General features: G+C 50.0%; 1 pseudogene; it reads left to right on the top strand.

Annotated features, from left to right (window-relative positions):
* Positions 1–8,618: 8,618 nt before the first annotated feature.
* LOC134376091 (kazrin-like) overlaps positions 8,619–9,354 on the top strand; it is a 41,779-nt pseudogene continuing 41,043 nt past the window's right edge.

The following is a 9,354-nucleotide window of genomic DNA, read 5'->3' as shown; positions in this document are numbered from 1 at the left end:
GGCAACAAATCAACAGATAAGGACAGGATTTAAATTATGCTTTAGAACAATTGGACTTGGCAGAGATCTAAAGACCATATCATCCAACAACCACAGAACACACATTCTTATCAGCACATGCAACATTCTCCAGGATACACCACATATTAGGTCAGACATCAAGTCTCAACAACTTTAAAAACTCAAAATCACCTCAACTATCTTTTCAGACCACAATGGATTAAAACTAGGAATTAATAACAAGAGAACCTCATAACACTATACAAATACATTGAAATTAAATAACAGGTTCTGAATGACCTATGAGCCCAAGAAGAAATTAAACAGGAAATCAAAAAATTCTAGAAAATAAAGAAAATCATATCAACATCTGTAGGTTTCTGCAAGAACAGTACTAAGAGGGAAGTTCATCACAATAAATATTTACATTGATATAATAGGAAGATTTCAAATAAACAATTTAATGCTACTCCTCAAAGAACTAGAAAAACAAGAATCATCCAATTCCAAAGTTAATAGATGGGAAGAAATAATTAAGATCAGAGCAGAAGTAAATGATATACAGACCCCCAAAATTATGCAACAGATTAATGAAACAAAATAGAAAAAGTATTAGATAGGTTAACAAAAAGAAAGAAAGAAAGAAAGAAAGAAAGAAAGAAAGAAAGAAAGAAAGAAAGAAAGAAAGAAAGAAAGAAAGAAAGAAGACCCAAATAACAAAAACAGAAATTAAAAAGGAGATATTACAACTGGTACCACAGAAATGCAAATAATCATTAGACACTATTACATACAACTATACACCAACAAATTTGACAGCCTAAAAGAAATGGATAAATTTCTGGACACAGACAATCTACCAAGACAGAACCAAGAAGAAATAGAAAACCTGAACAAACTAGTAACAAGCAACAAGATTGAAGCAGTAATCAGCAGTTTCCCAACAAAGAAAAGCCCAGATCTGGATGGCTTTACTGCTGGATTCTTCCAAACATTTAAAGATGAATTAATACCAATTGTCTTTAAACTATTCCAAAAAATTGAAACAGAGGCCACGCAACCAAACACACACTATGAGGCCAGCATCACCTTATACCAAACCAAACAAAAGTACAATAAAAAAAAGAAAACTAAACATCAATATCTCTGATGAACATAGAGGCACAAATCCTAAATAAATTACTAGCAATCAGAATACAGCAACACATCAAATAAATTATACACTGTGATCAAGAGGAATTCATCCCAGGGAGTCAAGGATAGTTCAACATATGCAAGTTAATAAATATGATAAACCACATCAACTACATCAAGGACAAAAAAAAAAGATTACCTCAATACTTAACAGATACAGAAAAAGAATTCAACAAAATTCAACATCCCTTAATGACAAAGGCTCTCAGCAAATCAGGCATAAAGGAAAGTACCTCAATACAATAAAAGCCATAGATGACAAACTCACTGCCATATCATCCTGATAAAAGCTTTCAGCTTTTTTTGAAACAGGAACAAGATAAGGATGCCCACTATCACCACTCCTACTTAAGACAGTATTGGAAGTACTCGTCAGAAAAATCAGGCAAAAGAAAGAAATGAAGGGCATCCAGATTAGAAAGGACAAATTCAAACTGCTCCTGTTTGCAGATGACATTATCCTATATATAGAAAAGTCTAAAGACCCTACCCAAAAAGTCTTAGAGCAGATTAACAATTTTGGTAATGTTGCAGGATACAAAATCAATGCCCCCAAATCAGTAGCATTTGTATTCTCCAATAATGAATTAGCAAAAAATAGATATCTAGAAAGGAAGCCCATTTATAATAGTCACCAGAAAAAATAAAATATGTAGGAATCAATTTAAACAAGGAGGTGAAAGATCTCTCCAACAAGAACTACAAATCGAATACCAGGGCTTCCAGTCAAGATGGCAGAATAAACGGTTCCCAGCGTCACTCTCTCCCACAAATCAACCAATTTACAACTGTAAAAATGTAACATCAGCCAAGCTCGGGCTGCTGGAGCACAGGGAAAGAGGAGGAGAGAGACCTATGGAGTTCATGAAGGAGGGAGAAACTACAATGAGAGAAAGAAAAAGCTGCTCTGAGAGTTTCTGGCTGCAGCTGCTTTAAGGCTGGAGCTGCTGAGCACACAGAGCAGGAGCCTGCAGAAGCCACAGCTGTGCGCTTCAGATGGCGTTACTTGGAGGCGGCAGGAGAGAAGAGGGCCTTGGCAACCCCCAGGAAAACAAGACCACTAACAGAGTTCCCATGGACCCATGCAGGAGCGAGGAACCAGAACAACCAGAAAAAGGGAGCCCCTCAGAGGCTGGCGAGTCATTGCAAGGGACAGCACCAGGCCGGTCCCGTGGGAAGTGTTTGTAGCACAGTCGTTGGGGGAGACATGCCCACCAGGAGAACACTGAGACACAGCAAGGACAGCCGATCTGCCCCCCAATCAGCACAGGACCACTCAGAGGAGACTGGTCAGGAATGCAGAATTGCATGGGGTGCAGTTTGATGAAAAACTCAGGCCCAAATCAGAGATTCTACAGAATACAGATCCACTGGGTCTCTGGAGAGCTGGAAATACCTATAAGATCAACCATTAAACCCCGAGCTGCACAAAAAGCCTTCCCTAGGGAAACAGCAGCAAAGCAGCAATTTAAACAACCACACACTCAAATACTGGTTCCCACAGGAAGTTCCCCCGTGTTAGAAGCAAAGGACAAAAAATTAGTTCTGGCCTGGGCACACCACCAGCCAACAGCACCTTGGGGCCTGCCTGGGAACCAGAGGCTTGGATCTGCCGACCGGACCCCACTCCCACTTCCAGGCAAACTGTGTCAGTGCCTCAGGGCCAGCATGGGGATCCCAGGCATGGAGAAGGGGAATGGACCCTCCTCCCACAACCAAGCACACCATGCCAGCACCTCTGCACCCACCAGGGGACCCAAGGTATGGAGAAGGGGACCAGACCTCTCTCCCATAACCAGGCACATCTAGCCAGCACCTTGGGTACCGCCCAGGGATGCGAGGTATGGAGCCAGGGACCATACCCTACTACCACAACCAGGCACAACATACCAGCACCTTGGGGCCTGCCGAGGGACCCAGTGCCTGGAGAAGGGGACTGGACCTCTGTCCCACAACCACGCACACCAAGCCAGTGTCTCGAGGCCTGCCAGGGACCTGGGGCATGGAGAAGGGGGACCGGACCACCCTCCTACAACCAGGCACACCATGCCAGCACCTTGGAGCCCACCTAGGGACCCAGGGAATGGAGAAGGGGACCAGACACATGCACACACGAATACACGTGTGTACATGGACAAACACATATACACACACATGCATGCATAAACATGTGTACTCTCAAACACACCCATGCTTACAAATATACACATGTGCACACAGCACACCAACTCAGGTGCACACACATGCACAACATGTACACAATTACAAAGCACATGTAGACAGAAATATACATACATATGCATACATGCAAATGCACAAAGACGTACTCAGCCATGCACAAACACATGTACACAGAGAAACACATGTAAACACACACACAGGCACACACACAAACATGCATGCACATACACACTGGCCCACACACAGACTCACAGAGACATGCACAGGCACACACACACATAAACATGCATGTACATACACACTGGCCCACACACAGACTCACACAGACATGCACAGGCACACACACATAAACATGCATGTACATACACACTGGCCCACACACAGACTCACACAGACGTGCACAGGCACACACACACATAAACGTGCATGCACATACACACTGGCCCACACACAGACTCACACAGACATGCACAGGCACACACACATAAACATGCATGTACATACACACTGGCCCACACACAGACTCACACAGACATGCACAGGCACACACACATAAACATGCATGCACATACACACTGGCCCACACACAAACTCACAGAGACATGCACAGGCACACACACACATAAACGTGCATGCACATACACACTGGCCCACACACGAACTCACAGAGACATGCACAGGCACACACACACATAAACGTGCATGCACATACACACTGGCCCACACACGAATTCACACAGACATGCACAGGCACACACACACATAAACGTGCATGCACATACACACTGGCCCACACACAAACTCACAGAGACATGCACAGGCACACACACACATAAACGTGCATGCACATACACACTGGCCCACACACAAACTCACAGAGACATGCACAGGCACACACACACATAAACGTGCATGCACATACACACTGGCCCACACACAGACTCACACAGACATGCACAGGCACACACATGCGAGCACACAGGCACCCTTTGGAGTTAGAATATGTAACCCCACGCAGTGGAGGTCCACAGCTTCGCCTGCCTACTTCACGGGGGTGCTGTTGGGACCCAGTTAGGAAAGGGATTTGAAAATCGTTTCCAAACTCCAAGCACCACCCTCCTCTATTTTTCTGCAATCCCGAAAGTCATGGCGTCTATGGACTGCACACATTCGGAGTCTGTCCCCTGGGAACTTGATCAGCGCTTCCTGCGCCCTAGCTCTTGGCGTCAGCTCTCTCCCTGGTCCTCAGGGCTGGGGGACGTTGTCTACGCGGACAGAAGCCAGGGATGGGGAGCGTCCAGTGAGCTGGGGGTCTGACTCAGTCTGGGCAGAGGCTGTCATCAGGGCCCTGGTCACCTTCGGTCCCGGGGATGTTCCTTTGTTAATGCCGGGCTCATCCAGGTGACCGCGGTGGGTGCCTGAGTGTCCACGGTTCCCACGTATCACCCTCTGCAGGGACAGAACGGCCGGGAGCGGCGGGAAGGCGCTGCCGTTAGAAGGCGGGGGTGGACCCGGGGTCCTGACCCAGAGGCCGCAGGAGGGTGGCCTGCAGGGCCGGTACTCACAGGGAGGTGGCCCTCGCACCACGCCAGGCGTCCGGGGCTGATCGGCGATGGCCGGGCCGCGGGGGACTTGGTGGCGTCAGCTGGGTCAGGGTGGGGGAGGGGAGGAGAGTGGAGGAGCCTCGGCGTCCTGGGACAGCCAGGAGTGGGGCCGCCTTGTCCTGGGCAGGGGGATGGACAGGAGGTTTGCTGGTGGGGGAGGGGCTGGGGGACAAGGGAGGAAAGGGGGCGGCAGCCTGTCCGCTGTGTTTGGGGTGAGTCATTGGGAGGGGAAGGAGGTCCCTGTGGAGGGGGCGGGAGAGGGCGCCCCCGTGGGCGGTCGGTGAAGGGGGTCGGGGGGACAGGCGGCAGCGAGCAGGGGCGGGTGCCCCCCTGGGAGGGTGAAGCGGGTCGCCGGGGGTAGCGATCCCCCAACTCTCCCGGGCATCGTCGGTGTCGGGTCCAGGGTTGAAGAGAGGGGGCGTCCGGCTTAGGCGGAGACGGTGGGCGGGGCAGGCCGGGCTGCGGGGAGGCGACAGGTAGGTCCGGTCCCCTGGGGCGGGGCGGGGGATGTTACGAAGCCCCGAAATGCCGCCCCCCAACCCTGACCAACCCGAGTCCTGGGGTTGGGCGGACAGAGGAGGAAACTGAGGCTCTGGCCACGCGTGGGGTGTGGGGAAGCGAGCAGGAGAGCAGAAGGCCTTGAAGGCTAAGCAGCACCTTTCTGCCACCTCCTGGGGGTGCGAGTACGGACGGCCTGGCTGCAGGTGCGGATGGCCGGCCCCGGGTGCAGACGGCCTGGCTGCGGGTGCGGATGGCCGGCTCCGGGTGTAGACGGCCTGGCTGCAGGTGCGGATGGCCGGCTCTGGGTGTAGACGGCCTGGCTGCAGGTGTAGATGGCCGGTTCTGGGTGTAGACGGCCTGGCTGCAGGTGCGGATGGCCGGCTCTGGGTGTAGACGGCCTGGCCGCGGGTGTGGATGACCGGCTCCGGGTGTAGACGGCCTGGCTGCAGGTGCGGATGGCCGGCCCTGGGTGTAGACGGCCTGGCTGCAGGTGCGGATGGCCGGCTCCGGGTGTGGACGGCCTGGCCGCGGGTGTGGATGGCCGGCTCTGGGTGTAGACGGCCTGGCTGCAGGTGTGGATGGCCAGTTCTGGGTGTAGATGGCCTGGCTGCAGGTGTAGGCGGCCTGGCTCCCAGTGTAGACGACTGGCTTTCCCTGGGCTTCCCGGCTGGAGCTTTTCCGTGGTCTTTCCTCACTAAACACACGAGGACGGGGTCTGGCCTTCGATTCCGTGTGACCCGGAGGGTGCGGGTGGTGGGCGCGCACAGTTCTCTGCATGAGCGAACAACTGCTGTTAATTCTACTTTACCAACCCCCCTCCCGGTCCTAGAACACTCTCTGCTGTTTACATCAATGGGGGAATGTGGCCTGAGGGTTTCCTTCAGTTTAGAAAATACAATCAGGATTAAAAAACAGCAACAAGGAAAAAACCTTTAATGAATAATTTCAAGCAGTTGCACCCAAGACAACAGGACAATGAACCCCATAAATAAACAATCCATATGAGCATTTTACTGCATTTTCTTCATCTGCTCTGTTGTTTTGTCTTGACGGAAGGGTTTACTTTTTCTAAAAGCAAATCCCAGACATCAGTAGTTTCACTTCCAGAAGTTTCATTAGCGTCTTACCGATAGTCAAGGCTTTGCCTACCCAACACAATTGACAGTAATTCCTGTTTTTTTCTGACCTCTGATTCCTGTTCAGATTTCACCTATTACCTAAAAGGTGCGTGTGTAAAAAGTTGGTTTGTTTGAGTCAGGATCCTAACACTGTTTAGAGGTCTTTTAAGAACTTACATTAGTATTGTTTCTCTTTTCTTTTTCTTATACTTTTTTCTTCATCTTTTTCTACTTCATCTTTTTAATGCTGTAGGGGAGGGGGATATGGCTTCCCTCTTCCCTTCTGGGTTCTTTGGATGGGCTACGAATTAAATTGACATAAGACAGATCAACAGGAGAAAAACTACTTTAATTATGTTCATAGGTACAGGAGTCCCGCAAAACATGAGACTCAAGGAAGGGCCAGATGACTGGAGTTTGTACAGCGTCATGAGCTACAGAAAGGAATAGAGCTGGGGCTTCTGGGGGTGGTGACAAGTTACAGGAGGGTGAATAAAGGTTGTCTTGTTATGCAGAAGGACAAATAGATCCAGAGGGTAGCTCCTTTCCCCAGAACACCCCCCCCCCACTTTTCCTGGTGTGGAACTAAACAGAGACCACCTAATGAGAAGAGGCAAAAGGCTATTTACTCAGGGCTTGCAGGTAACAGAGCCCTGTCTTCTCCACAGCGCAGGTTACTGGAGGAACACTGAGAGCACATGCACCCGAAGCTGTCCTGGGATAGGCTCTGAGATCTGCCCTGTGCCTGGGGGTGTTTGCTGGGGTTCTGCCCTGTGTGAGAAGCCTGATTAGGTGGGGCAGGTGCACAGAAGCAGCTCTGGCCACGGTGCTTGTAGAAAGTAGAGGGAAGCTGTGGACGATGGTGCAGGATCTTGGAGAAGATTAAATAGAAAAATCATCCCATAGGACTGCGGAGCACTTGAGTGCCTGAGACTTTGGACTTCAGGGTCTCGCCTCACACAAGACAGCCTGATGGAGCCAGCGCGGGACTGGCAGCATATCTAGCTCTTTTCTACTTATTTGGTTTTGTGAAGTTTGTATGATTTTAATTTTAATTATTTTTGTTTCCGTCCATGATTGCCCCATGAGCCTGAGGGATGGAAACCCAAATTCCAAATCAAACCACTATTATTTGAAATTTACAAAACTGGGTGTAGAAAAATATGAATAAACTTTCAAATGAAAAGTCTTATGTTTGTAGTATTTATTTTTCTGAGGTGTAGGGGAGAAAAACCTTTTCCTAAACTCTCTTAGTGAATTAAACTGACAAAAGACAGTTTAACAGAAGAAAACCTTATATATTTCATTTGGTGTTAAATGTTTTTTTATTTATTTTCTTTTCTTTCTTCTTTTTTTTTCTTTTTTGGTGGTTGGTTGGTGACGGGATCCAAACCAGTGTCATAACGCCTCGCTCTAACCAACCGAGATAACTGGCCGTCCTGATGCTAAGTTTTTTTGTAATGTGCATGGGGGCTTCACAGATGTTAAAACAAAACCAAAAAACATAAACAGCTAAAAAGCATGGGGACTTATAGCCACTGTAACAACAGGTGATAAATTGTGGGTAAGTGACTAGACAAAGGGAAGCAGAGGAGGTCTGGGCTTCTTGGTGGTAAATTGTGGGAAGGCAAATACATAAGGAAACATAATAGATAAGGGTCATTTAACAAGATTTATTTACACAGATCCGCCTCAGTGCTGTCTCTGCATTTGGTGACAGGATTGTTCTCGTGTGGGAGAGGGGGACACCTTCACAAGGAGGAATTTACATTCTCCTTTTAGGAAGATAGGGGAAGGCAGAGAGTTCTTCCTGTGTCGATAAGTGCATGAGCAGAGTAAGACATAACCACAGTGACCCGATTATTACACAACATGTACGTATCAAAGCATCAGATCGTACCCCATAGATAGTATAATCACAATGTCAATAAAATTTCTTTAAGGATGATAAAAATGTGAGCAATTTTAATAATACAACTCAACTTAAAGCCACATAAGCTGCGGCTACACATCTATGAGAATGGCTAAAAGCCAGGGGTCGGGGCCGGGCCGAGCCGCCAGCCCTCGCGAGCCCGGAAAAAGCGAGCGGAGAAGAGCCGAGGCCTGGAGCGGTTCCCACGGGAGAGGCTCCGCAGCCGAATTGCTCTCGTGCGGCGGGCGGGCGGCTGCGGATCCCCCAGCGTCAGGAGGGCGGGGGAGCCCTGGTCCGGCACCGGAGGGCGGCCGGGCGGGCGGCGGGGCAGGTGCTCCCCTGAGCCCCCTGGCGGTGGCGGACCCGGGACTGTCACAGGCGCCGACCATGGTTGTCTGCCGCACCGCCGCGGGCAGCGTCCCCCTCCCCGGCACGCGGCACGCCGGCGGCGGACTCCGGCACCTGGGAGCGCATCGGCCAGCTCAGGGCACAAGGCGAGCGGGCACCTTCCTGCGCAGCTGGAGCAGGTCCCGCGCGTTCCCCCGGGGCCGGCAGCCTCCGAGTCGTGCGCTCACGCGGCGGGGCCCTGCGATCGGCCCGCGCCCCGGCGACTGCCGTTCCTGCGGTGCGTCTGCAGCCAGCCTTTGCTCTTGCGGGAACAAGTGACCCAGGCATCTCAAATTGCAATATGGTAGAAGCAGAGAGAGCAGAGCAGAGACTAACCTCTCATGTGCTCTACTTTTAAAGTCCTCAGAACCATGCCCCGGGCCACTATTATTAGTCCATTCACTAGGGCGTGGTCCTACAATCTATTCAGCTCTTCAAGGCTCCACCTGTCAATTAT

This window comes from Cynocephalus volans, chromosome 4, assembly GCF_027409185.1.
Source record: "Cynocephalus volans isolate mCynVol1 chromosome 4, mCynVol1.pri, whole genome shotgun sequence".
NCBI classification, from domain to species: Eukaryota; Metazoa; Chordata; class Mammalia; order Dermoptera; family Cynocephalidae; genus Cynocephalus; species Cynocephalus volans.
The sequence above is the reverse complement of the archived record's forward strand: the minus strand, read 5'-3'. Positions and strand labels throughout refer to the sequence as shown.